Source organism: Nelumbo nucifera, chromosome 1 (genome assembly GCF_055504915.1).
Source record: "Nelumbo nucifera cultivar China Antique chromosome 1, China Antique-T2T, whole genome shotgun sequence".
Lineage (NCBI taxonomy): Eukaryota > Viridiplantae > Streptophyta > Magnoliopsida > Proteales > Nelumbonaceae > Nelumbo > Nelumbo nucifera.
Window position 1 is genome coordinate 46,387,457 of NC_142649.1, and position 13,404 is coordinate 46,400,860.

The window sequence follows — 13,404 nt, forward strand, 5'->3', positions numbered from 1 at the left end:
CTAACTTTGGATGGGGAACCCGTCCCTACCCATAACCCATGATCCTATCACCCCTAAGGAAGGGAATCCATGGATCCTCGCCTAAGTTGACTGCCCAACACAAGCCATTAAGAATTATTCTCCTACCTTCAAGGATGCTCTTCAATCCCAAGATCCTATCTTAGAGAGAGAATCTCTAAGAAAATTTTTGTTCCCTATGTACTGAAATCACTCTAGCCTATAAGCTCTCTTCCTTGGAAGCCAATTGCCATACTAGCTTAGCTAGAAAAGCCAAGGTTAAAAGCATGTGGATCACAAAACATATTTGATCCCAATTAAGTAAGTGAGCTTTTCTATTACCAAATTCATTCTTTCCCCACCAAAAGTCTCGCTGCCTAGCTGCAAATTTGTGAAACATGGACTTGTAAAAATGAAGCATGATATTGCGTAAGCAGAGACAGAAGTAATCACAGATTTGATTAGCACCTCCTTACCAGCATGGTATAAGAACAACTCATACCAAGGACTAGTTTTGCTGACCAACCTTTCAAGGATATTATTAAAGATTGCAATTTTAACCTTCCTAGGTCAGTTTGTAGCCAAAGGTATTTTGAAGGGCTTGAAACTTTCCTAATCCTCATACTAGAAGCAACCACCTTTTTTAATTTATGATGCATAGAGCGACTGAAATAGAATTCGGATTTAGAAAAATTCACCTGTTAACCTGAGGCCTTCTCATACTCTTTAAAAGCATCCACCACCACTACTCCTTTACTAACTGATGACTTGGAAAATTTGTAGCTATCATCTACAAAGAAAAGATGAGAGATTGTTGAGCAATGACGATTTAATTTAATTCTAGCTAGAGAGCAATCCTTGTTCAACCAAAGAATGTAATTTCAAGGAAAGGATCTCAAAGCAAAGTAGAAATAAATATGTGGAAAGGGGGTCACCCTGTTTAAGACCCCTCCAAGGCCTGAAAGAGCTATTGGGAGTTCCATTCACTAGGATTCTATAGGAAACTAAGGTCACACACTCCATTACCCAACCTATCCACTTTTGTCCAAAATCCATCTTCCACAACACTCTTCTAATGAATAACCACTCGACCCTATCATAAGCCTTACTCATATCCAATTTTACTACCATTTGACCTTGATTAGTTTACCTAAGTCTTTAAGTGGTAAATAATTTCATGAGCTAGAAGAATGTTATCATTTACCAACCTCCAGGGATGAGAGCATTCTAATTAGAGCTAATCAAGTTTTGGAGCATGGGTTTTAACCAAATAGCTAGAATCTTTGCTATAATTTGTATGAAGTCCCACGCAAACTAATAGGTTGAAAGTGGTTTTGGTCGTTGGGATTCCTAACCTTGGGAATTAAAGCAATGAAGGTATCATTTAGGCCCTCGGCTAGCAAGTTTGACAAAAAGAAATCTCTAACTGTGCTATACACATCCTCCCCTACAATGCCCTAGAATTTTTGGAAGAAAGAGTTTGAAGCCCATTAGGGCCTAGAACCTTGGACAAATCCATTTGGAAAAAGGGCCTGTTTAATTTCAACTTCAAAGACATTTGCTTCCAGCATTTCATTAACTTAAGGGGAAACTTTAGGGCCACAAACAATTAGTAAAGGATCTATTTCTGAAGGATTTGACAACTTAAAAATCTCCCTAAAATTATTTAGGAAATTGTTTGATATCTCTAACTACCCATTTGTCCACTGACCTTCTCTATCCTTGATTTTCCAACTATTGTTATTTGCTCTTCTTCTTTGAATAGCCATATGAAAAAATCTAGTGTTTCAATCACCCAATTTAAGCCAGTTTACCCTTGATCTCTAAGCCGACATTATTTTTTGTTTGTTTCAGGAGAGTATCAAGATCTTGTTCCAAATCTTGTACCTTCTTTTCATTATACAAGTTGGCTTTAGCATCAGTTCCCTTTCTAACTTCTCTTTGGTCTCCTTACTATTTCTCCGCAAATTCCCAAATCTTCTTCTATTCCAAACAGAGAGATTGTCCTTGAGCTGATTGCACTTTTTGATAAAGCAGTCCTAACTTGGGTCAAAAGGCACACTGTTCCGACTGTTATTGACTACCTTCTCAATATCCGGGTGCAGGGACCACATCTCCTCATATCTAAATTTTGCCTGATAAATGTAAGGGAGGTGACCTAACCCTAAAGTGGTGATGATTTTAGCTGACGCAAGCTGGAAGACCACTTTCCAGCTTGAATTACAAAGGGCCCAATCTAACCGATCTCTACTATTCTCACTTCTATGTCTTTTATTATTGGTCCACTAGTTATTTCTAACAAGCCAAAAGCCTCCACCACTGATCTATTAAATTTAAGCTGCTTAAAGCAGAGGTGATTTCCACCAATTTTGTTGTAGCTGTGGAAGGTGAGATTCAGATCCCCAGTGCATATACCCATAGATCAGTTACATATCTTGCCAAGTCTGCCCACTCATTTAAGAAAACAGATCTCATCTTTATGTGCTTCTCCATACAAGAAGGAACAAGATCACCTACCTTTTTGCCAATAAAAGAAATATTTACTGACTCTAGTGAATTAGACCTTGACAACTCTACGGAGAGGTTTTTATTTCTCTAGGTTCGAAATATTCACTTTCCACCCGACATACATATATTCTGACTTCATGAAATCTATTCGGGTATGGAAAAATATTGTCTTTTTCAAGGGGGATGCTTCCAGGTATTTATAACCAGATGATGACTTAAACCCTTGCAACGACGCCTATATCTGTGTCTCTACCAGACTGAATACTACAAACAAGGTGCGATTTCATTGCACTTAAAATAATTAACCATTAGATTTTTGAACTGAAAATGTGTAAATACCTTCAGTAATTCCTAATCTTCGTGTATCCATACAATATTGATACAGCTAATATGCCGGTAGAGGCGTATCGGCCTGTATCAAGGCTCATTTCTCCTTATATTTTTAGTTTTTTTTCTCAATTTAATTCAGAAATGTCTATTTAAGGCTCGTCTACCCTGTGAATCATAGTCTGACCTGAAACACCTACAGTAAAGGCATATCGAAAAGCCACCTCCACGAAATATATCGGCCAATATGACCCGATACGTATGAAAACTTTGAACCTTGATCCATACCGATTTTCTACAGCCATAACATCCAAAATCTGGTTGCATGTTGGGGCTGGTGGCATGCACTAAATTCGACTGCACCAATTCGTCCTAGAAGCTCTTTTTGGCTGAAGACTGGTCTCGTCTTGACTTTGTGAATCCGACAAGTGTTCAATTTTTCCTCTTTTTTTTGGCTCTCGTAGATTATCTCTGGTTCTTGAGTAGAGTCAAAATTTTCTTCGCCAAGCTTCCGTTTCTGCCTTGTGTAAGGAGGCAAGTCATTAATTTGAATTACTTTCCTCATTTTATCCAGCCATCGATTGCCACGTGTTAACTCTTTAGCCCTTAGATCCCAATAGTCTATTTTCTGTTTGTATTTTTTTCTGACAATGTCTCAGAGTCTACTGCTTTTTATTTTTTTTGGAAAATTACTATAGATATTCTATACTTTAGGCCGAATACCAATTTAACATTCAAATTTTAAAACGAGACAATCTAGTATTCGATATGAAAAGACAAAAATACCCTTAAAGTATCATCTATTTTTCTTTATTAACTTATCTGCTAAAATCAAAACCAACCCTATGAAGATCATATTCACGCTATCACAGAGAACCTTGGGAAGGTCAGAAAGTCTTCTTATCAGTATACAGAACAAAGATTGCCGGCTAGTGCCATCTGATCACTGTAACATGGTGTAAGAATCTGTTACTCCATGGCCTCTGCGTCTTGCTGAAAAGTTGAGCTCAAACTAGTACTTCTGGAGGAAGCAAGGTTCCAAGTGATTTATGGTGGAAGGTAAAGCTGTCGACGTCTTCTGGGACCTGAACACCATCAAGTTCAATGGAGAGACTGAGCCGCAGTCCGCTTACTATGTGGCCGTTGCCTGCAAAGATGAGGTTGTATTGCTTCTGAGTGATCTAAAAACGATGCTTACAGAAAGACAGGGTGCCGACCAGCACTAATTGAGCCCAGCTTGGTATCGAAGAAGGAGTATATATTTGGCAAGAAGAAATTCAGCTCAAGAGTAAAATTTCATGAGAAAGGTAGGCTTCATGAGATCTTCATAGAATTTAACAACAGCAGCAGCAGTGCCAATACTAACAGTTGTGTTGGTGGGTTCAATCTAGAAATGGAGGTAAAGGTAGATGGGAAGCTAGCCATCCATGTCAAACACCTTCACTGGAAATTCAGAGGTAATCAATCCATCACCATTCATAAAGTTAGAGTAGAAGTGTATTTGGATGTTCATGACTGATTATTTAGTCCTAGTTTGGAGCATGCATTGTTCATATTTAAGCCAATAACATCATCATCAACATCAGAATTCATTTTCACCGCTGTCTTTGTCGTTGGCATCAACTCCATTATCATCACAGTAAAGGCCGACTTCTGGATCAGCAGAGGGAGATAGTTCTAGTGGGTCATCTGGGTTTTGCTTGTTTATTTATGCTTGAAAGGTTGAATGAGCTAAAACACAAATTGTATGATGATACCATACGTCATCATGTAGACATGATCACTGTTGACAGTTGTTTGTGTATTCAAGTTTAGTACCATAAGGGTACTGTTGTAATTTCTCTTCTATTTATATTGTTCGACTAGACTAGTATAAATAATTCATTCATTCATTCGCCCCCTAAGTTCTGGAGGGCTTTCAGTCACTCGACTCACCTCTCTTCTCTCTTCTCCTCTCCTCTCTTCACTTGCTCTTGCTCAGCATGGTATCAGAGCAAGTCGTCCAGGCCTGAAGGGTGATGTCAAGCTAACTGTTGTTGCATCCAGTGTTGTCTCCAATCAAACTCCTAATCTGGTGAAATCAGTTCGACCCAGAAGTTACAGAGTCTGCTCATCTTCCAGCCCAAAAGTTGCTCCTCTTGTCTGCTCGACTGTAGAGAGACTATTGTTTGAGGTTCGTAGAGGGTGTTCTGTCTTCAGAAAGGCTATCATCTGAAACTAAAAGAAGTATTGGTCATCTTCTGTTCGGCTGCCTATTGTTTGAGGATTCGTAGAAGGAGTTCTGGTTCACAGGGAGACTATCATCTGAAACTAAAAGAGGTACTATCATCCTTGTCTGTTCGGCTGCCTATTGTTTAATGAATTGTTCGGCTGCCCTACTGTTGTCTGTTCGACTACCTATTGTTTGATGAACTGTTCGGCTGCCCTACTGTTAAGTGAATGTTTTCCTTAACACAGTAACTGTATTCAAAATAGTTTTTTTATTGGTATTGTAGACTGTTGATTGTCTGTTCAGCCGATTGATTGTCTGCTCAATATGAAGGGATGAGAGATCCATCCTATGGACGCCCAAAGATTGCGGAATAAGGGGCGAATTTCAAAAATTTTATCTCTCCCTTCAACTGGGAATCGTATTCCCTATTTAGAAAATCATATTTTCAAGGATCAATCTTGAACCATAAACTGAACCAGATCTGAACCAAAAGGAGTGAGAGAGGATTATACCTGATATGGAGAAATACTATCTCCCAATGGAGGTGTTCACGCCCAAGGAAGGATCCAAAATCTGCTCCCACTGAAGATGGCGCAGTGAAGGATGGAGCAGAATCAGCAATGTTCTTCAAAAGAACTTGACCCTTCGCAAGAATCAACTGGACGGCTTGTGAGTACAGCTCCAATCAATCTTTTCCCAAAAGATTGAAATCAAGATCCAATCTTGATTGCTCCCAAGAACTGGAGATCGAACTGAAGGAATGGCAATGGCCAATGGCAGGAAGGTGACGGCAGGAGAGAATTCGCAGTATGCAGGAAATCTCTCAATCTCTCTTTCTTTAAGAGAAGAATGCTGTTGATGATCTGTAAGGCTGCCGCCCCCTTCCCCTTTTATAATCTCAAAGGGATCAGCTCCTAATCAGATTAGGAGTTGCTAATCCAAATCATATTTGGGTTAGAAGTCCCTTAGTGATAAGGGATAATCCTTATCTTATCTGCAAATCAGATCAACTGTCTCCTAATCTAATTAGGAGGTTTCTAGATCTAAATCTTATTTAGATCTTGGACTCTCTGAGTGGATAGGGTCTAAGCCCAATCCTTTTAGCTGACCCACTTCAGAATTCGCCCCCTTTAAATGACTGATCAAATCAGCCCAGTTCGAAATGGGCTTAAGCCCATTAAGGTTATGTACTCAAAAAACCTTCCAAATTGCTGCCCAGTTGGGCTTCCTTGTATGGCGGGGGACCCAAGCATTGATCTACACATTAGCCACATGGGTTCAGCCCAGCCTTTGTTATAAGGCCTGGCCGAATGCACTGCTGAAGACAGTGTACCCCCTGAAACCCATCAAATGAGCTCTATGGGCCCAACACTTACACTAAGTGGTCCCTGGGCCAAGCCACCTTGTAACACCTAGGGACTGTGGGCAGATGCAAGATTAGCCCATCAGGCATTATCCTCAATGGTCTTACACTTAACCTCTCAGCCCATAATGATCATACACTGCCCGACAAGAGAGGACCTCTCCCTCGGCTGCAAGGAACAGTGTTGCGCTCTCCACTTATATGGATCCCGGGAATTAAAACCTTCTTGCAAACAATTTAGAAACCATACATATATACTTTTATATCTTATATAAAATATATTTTGCAAAACAAATCTCAACGGTTGAAATCGGCTGCCGGCAGTCTTGGTTTCCATCAGTGAGAGTGCATCCCCGATCATTACCTTTGTCCGACAAAGGGGCTGATCCTGTCACTATGATCACCCACTCAGATGAATTCTCGGACTGTCCCAACATACCCAGGTTTTGACCCCCGCTAAGGATCTCACTGATTGGTACATCAAAGACAGCCCAATCCGACACCTAGTGTAGTATCATAATCGAGTCTAGGGGTCGGGTGTAACTTTCCAGTTTTGCCCATCAATCTCCAAGGTCCAGGGCAATACTGGAAATCTGGTTCAGTTCAAAGATTCAATTAATCCTACACTGTATGTGCCTAGGGTCTCACCCTGGCAGCTGAGACAAGCCACCCCAACCGACTTAGTGGCACTACAGTGTCAGCCTTGTCAGGATAGGTCTCCCCAGACCGACCCACTGGCTGTGAACATTCTAAACTAACACGAGTCTCATTAAGTGTCCAGTTTAAGGGTATTACACAGAAACATACCAAGGGAACATGAATCAAATATGTATCTTTATTCATTTACAATAAACTCATAAAGTACATCATTCTGATTGAAGCTAAGGGCATACAAAACTATCTAACAGCTCCCACTTGCACTTAGGTCCAATCAGGTACTAGCCGGAGTCTCATGCTTTCCACGTGTTTCTCAAACACTTTCTGTGACAGTGGCTTAGCCAATGGGTCTACCACATTCTTCGCTGATGCTACCTCTTTACACTATCCTCCCGTAGGTCCAGTGTTGTCATACAACGGTGGAATGGGTGATGTGCTGAATTCCAAATTCAGGAATGAATACCTTCATTCATAAGGCAGCCTCACTTACGGCAATGCTTTTGGCTTGGGTTGTGGACTATTAATTTGCTACTCAGGACCCCTATTTGCTGACATTCAGGAAACAACACACGATCCTATCGTGAAAACATATCCAGATGTAGACTTTCTATCATCTGGGTCTGACTGGAAATCGGCATCTGTAAACCCTTGGATCTGTAGTGAGCTACCGTCGAACACCAGACAAAACTCTTTTGTCCTTCGAAGGTACTTAAGTATGTTTTTCACAGCAGTCCAATGCTCCTGCCCTGGGTTGGCCTGAAATCTGCTTACTACACTCACTGCCTGAGCTATGTCAGGACGAGTGCACAGCATGGCATACATGATGCTCCCTACGGCTGAGGCATAAGGAACGTCTTTCATGCCATCAATCTCCTCAGAAGTCTTGGGAGACATCTTCTTGGAGAGAGTGACTCCGTGCCTGAAAGGAACATTTCCTTTCTTGGAGTTTTCCATGCTGTATCTTTTGACTATTTTGTCAATGTAAGCAGATTGGGATAATCCTATTATCCGCTTCGATCTATCTCTATAGAGTCGAAGACCCAGTATATAGGAGGCTTCTCCAAGATCTTTCATGGAGAATTGCTGCGAAAGCCATACTTTCACCGTAGTTAACATTCCCACATCATTCCCAATGAGTAGAATGTCATCTACATACAGAACCAAGAAGGTAACCTTATCCCCACTGTACTTCCTGTAGACACAGGGTTCATCCGGATTCTGCTCGAAGTCAAACGATATGACAGCAGAGTTAAAACGGATGTTCCAACTTCTAGAAGCTTGCTTAAGCCCATAAATGGATCTGTTAAGTTTACATACCATGTTTTCCTGACCTGCAGCAATGAAGCCTTGCGGCTGCTGCATATAGATATCTTCAGTAAGATCTCCATTCAGGAATGCAGTTTTGACATCCATCTGCCAAATTTCATAATCAAGGTATGCTGCTATAGCTAGCAGGATCCTAATGGATTTAAGCATGGCTACAGGCGAAAAGGTTTCCTCATAATCGATGCCCTCTTTCTGAGTGTACCCTTTCGCCACCAGACGAGCCTTGAAGGTCTCAACTTTACCATTGGAGCCCTTCTTCCTCTTGTAAATCCATTTGCAACCGATTGCCTTTACCCCGGAGGGTGGATCTACAAGAGTCCAGACTCCATTGGTCTCCATTGAGTCCATCTCCGCTCTCATGGCCTCCACCCACTTTTGGGAATCTATGTCCAACATAGCTTCCGTGTAAGTCACGGGATCCTCCTCACTAGTCAAGGTTTCCACCAGGTAACTATCCTGGTCATAACCATAACGGACTGGTGGCCTGGATGCCCGAGTGGATCTTCTAAGTTGGTCACTACCTGGAACTTGTGGGACATCTCCCACTGCTCCTGAGCTCTCCTCATCAAGAACAACTTCCTGACGATGGGTGTCCAGGATATAGTCGGTTTTCAAGAATTGCGCATTTCGACTGCAGAACACTTTCTGCTCACTTGGGTCATAGAAAAGGTAACCTACAGAGCCTTTTGGGTAGCCTACAAATAGGCAACGACTGGTTTTAGATTCCAACTTGTCTGAACTCGTTCTTTTAACGTGTGCTGGACATCCCCAAATCTTCAAGTGTCTGACACTTGGTTTCTTTCCAGTCCAAAGTTCATATGGAGTATTCAGAACCGATTTGGTTGGAATCCGATTCAGCACGTAAATCGCAGTCTCTAATGCGTAACCCCAAAAGGATGTGGGTAACTCTGAGTGTATGAGAAGCGACCGGACCATATCTAATAAGGTTCTATTCCTCCTCTCTGAAACACCGTTAAGTTGTGGTGTAGCAGGAGGAGCTAATTGTGATACTATCCCATTGTCCTTTAAGTAGTCCCTGAATTCGTCAGAGAGATATTCGCCACCTCGATCGGATCGAAGGGCTTTAATTTCTCTCCCTAACTGTTTCTCGACCTCTTGTCTAAACTCTTTGAACTTTTCAAAAGATTCAGACTTGTGTCTCATTAGGTACACGTAACCATATCGTGAAAAATCATATGTGAAGGTGATGAAATACACGTGTTGATTTCGTGTCCTAACACTCAGGGGACCACATACATCAGTATGTATTAGGTCAAGTGTGTCTGTACATCTTTCAGGCTTACCGTCAAATGGTCGTTTCGTCGTCTTGCCTTGTAGGCAAGGCTCACAGGTGGGAAGATCTTCTACAGCTAGAAAATCCAAAGGACCATCCTTTACTAACCTTGTGATTCGGTCAACACCGATGTGGCCAAGTCGGTAATGCCACAGACACGTGGGATTAACTGTATCACGGGCTCTCTTCTTGGGGTTTTCAACCGACGTAGTTTCGGTTATGTTAGTTTCTAGAGAAGGATGTAGAACATAGAGACCGTTCTCCAGTTCCCCGTATGCGATGAATCTGTTGTTTCTTTTAATAGTAATCGTATTACTAAAGAAGACAGAATAACCATCTGCACACAGTTTTGAGACAGAAATCAAATTTCTTCTTAAATTTTGTACATAAAGACAATCTTTCAGTACAATTATTCCTTCTCTAAAATATAATTCCACGGTTCCTATGGCCGCGGCTGCAACAGTTGCACTAGTCCCCAAGTAGAGTGTGACTTCTCCTTCACTCAGCCTTCTGCTTACCTTGAACCCCTGCAGTGAGTTACACGCATGAGTTGAAGCCCCGGAGTCAATACACCAGGACGCAGAAGCTACCAATAAATTGGTTTCTATAACACAAGTTTCGAAGTTACCTTTCTTGGATTCCAGGTAGGCAGGACAATTCCTTTTCCAGTGGCCGGTCTTCTTGCAGAAGTGACAGGCATCCGATGCTTTGTCTTTCTTCTGCTTCTTGCTTTTAGTGGCTTTCTTCTGAGGCTTCTTTGCCTTCCTCTTTCTCTTGCCTGTCTTGCCAGCTTCAACAAGCATGGCTACAGGCTCATCCTTTTTAATCAGTTCTTCAGCTCTTTGCAACATATTGCTGAGCTCTTGTAAGCTGACATTCAGCTTGTTCATGTTATAGTTCATGATGAACAGATTAAAGGAAGGAGGCAAAGAGTTAAGGATAGCATCTATCTGGGTTGCAAGGTCCAGCCCGGATCCAAGAGCCTCCAGTTCGTTGATGTATCCCATCATCCGAAGACAATGGTCGTGAACTTGTTGACCCTTGGAAATTTGTGTGGTCATGAACTGTTTCAAGACCTTTTGTCGAATAGAACGATTCTGCTCTTCATACATTGTCCTGAGACTGTCCAATATGTCTTTGGCAAGTTCGATCTGATCGAACTGCCTCTGTATCGGATTGTCCAAGGAGGCAATGATGTAACACCGGGCAAGGGAGTTTTTCTCCTCCCATTCTTGATTGTCTCTCCTTCGGGCCTCAGAAGCCCTATCTCCCGGACGCTCCGGGGCAGGATTCTTTGCCACTTTGTCAAGTTTTTCAGAAGCAAGGACCAGCATAAGGTTCCTATACCAGTCAGCATAGTTTGGGCCCTTCAACTTGTTGTCATCAAGTAGCTTTGCAAATGATCCGTTTGCCATTTTCTGATAAAAGAGCAAACATCAGTCCACGACCTAATTCGATTCATGTTCATTTCATAGATATGGATTTTAATCTACGATCCATTTCCATTTATTCATCTTTGAGATTTCCCTCCTTTCTCAGTGACGGAGACTACGGGTTGTCTCTGGAAATGTGGGAAATCACATAGGGTGCATGAAGCCAACTGTTTCAGCTGCATAACCCCACCACCTTTCTGTGAAGGATCATATCCACTCATCATATGAGTTTTCCCTTTGGCCTCTGTCAGACAAGGTTCAGAGCCGTTTTCAGGTAAACCTTTCTATCCAGTGAGTGCTTACCCATCATATTCGTGAACGCCAAGGTACCGTGAGAGAGTTCCCATTTTCTGGTGAAGCCCCTCCCACATCGGTCTATGACGCCCCTATCATCTTATGAAACACTTAGATAAGCCCAACAGCAAATGGATAGCCCATTTTCTAGTGCGTTTCCTCATTACTGAATGACCCATCCTTGTGCTAATGATGGAAGGCCTTTAGAGAGTTCATCATATGAATCTCCCTATCACATGCACTCATATTATCTGGAGGGAACAGATAATTACGCCCTAGTTCTATCTTTAGGTCAAACCAAAGTGGCTCCCACCGACTTTCATAAAGCCAGATTTTGGTGGGCCTAAATCGGCTAGGGTTCCGCACGAGGCCTCATGATGAGGTGTGGGGCCCACCACTGAGGGAGGTCATCCAATGACCAAAAGGGACACCATGGAAATGATGTGCATTTAGCCATGGTGTGCGAAAGAGCCACTGTCGATTGAGCACGGGCCAAGTACTTATGGCCCATGTACGTAGCACATCACACATCCATACATCACATGCAGGGATAAATTGATCTAATCAATTAATTATCTGTAAAGCCCATTTGAAGCCCATTTTAAATCCATAATATTAACCATTAACATTATCTAGGTATATGGGCCGAACGGTTCAACCCATATAGCTTTAAGGGTTAAGTGGGCTTTTAGCAGTTTTAACTGTTTAAAACTCGGCCTTTACAGGTTGGGCCGAATTAACCATTCAATTAAATATCAATCCTTAGGCCCATTAGTGGGAAAATTAGGGCTGACCTTCAGCCTTGATTAAACCCTAGATTCGGTCCAAACAGTTTGAACCAATCTTGGTTCGAATGGGTCTACGGTTTGATCTTTAATTAAATCTTTAATTCAAGAGAATAATCTGAAATTAATTACTGATAAAAGAAAAACAACAATCAGTAAATCAGGGCTGTTCGCACAATCCATCCTGCAAAACAGAGGTTAGATCACAGAATGCAGTTTCACAAACTGCAAATCGCAGATAGCGATTCTCCCATCTGCGAAATCTTCTTCTCTGCGAAATCTCCTTTTCTGCGCCACCATCTTCGATCCATAATTAAAATAAATAGAAATCATATTTCTATTAATAATTACAACAGATCGAATACCTATACATTGAGTCTAGAAAATAAAAAAAAAAATTATTTACAGACCAAATGTAATAAATAAATCAAGAAACTGCAAATCTTGCAGGTTCCCTGCTCAAACCAAGATTTCAATCTCCTCTTGTACGAACAGCCCATAAATCAAGAAAATCATAAAAAACAATTCTAAATAATAATCAGATTTATATAAAATTAATTTCAGATTATTCGCCCATTAATTTTGGGAACAAATTTCCCAAAACCCATATTTGCGCAAATTGGGTAGAACACCTTCTGCCCAATTGCGCAGGTTCAGATCTGAAACAAACTGGTTCAAGATTTGAACCATGGCTCTGATACCACTGAAGGGATGAGAGATCCATCCTATGGACGCCCAAAGATTGCGGAATAAGGGGCGAATTTCAAAAATTTTATCTCTCCCTTCAACTGGGAATCGTATTCCCTATTTAGAAAATCATATTTTCAAGGATCAATCTTGAACCATAAACTGAACCAGATCTGAACCAAAAGGAGTGGGAGAGGATTATACCTGATACGGAGAAATACTATCTCCCAATGGAGGTGTTCACGCCCAAGGAAGGATCCAAAATCTGCTCCCACTGAAGATGGCGCAGTGAAGGATGGAGCAGAATCAGTAATGTTCTTCAAAAGAACTTGACCCTTCGCAAGAATCAACTGGACGGCTTGTGAGTACAGCTCCAATCAATCTTTTCCCAAAAGATTGAAATCAAGATCCAATCTTGATTGCTCCCAAGAACTGGAGATCGAACTGAAGGAATGGCAATGGCATGAAGGTGGCGGCAGGAGAGAATTCGCAGTATGCAGGAAATCTCTCAATCTCTATTT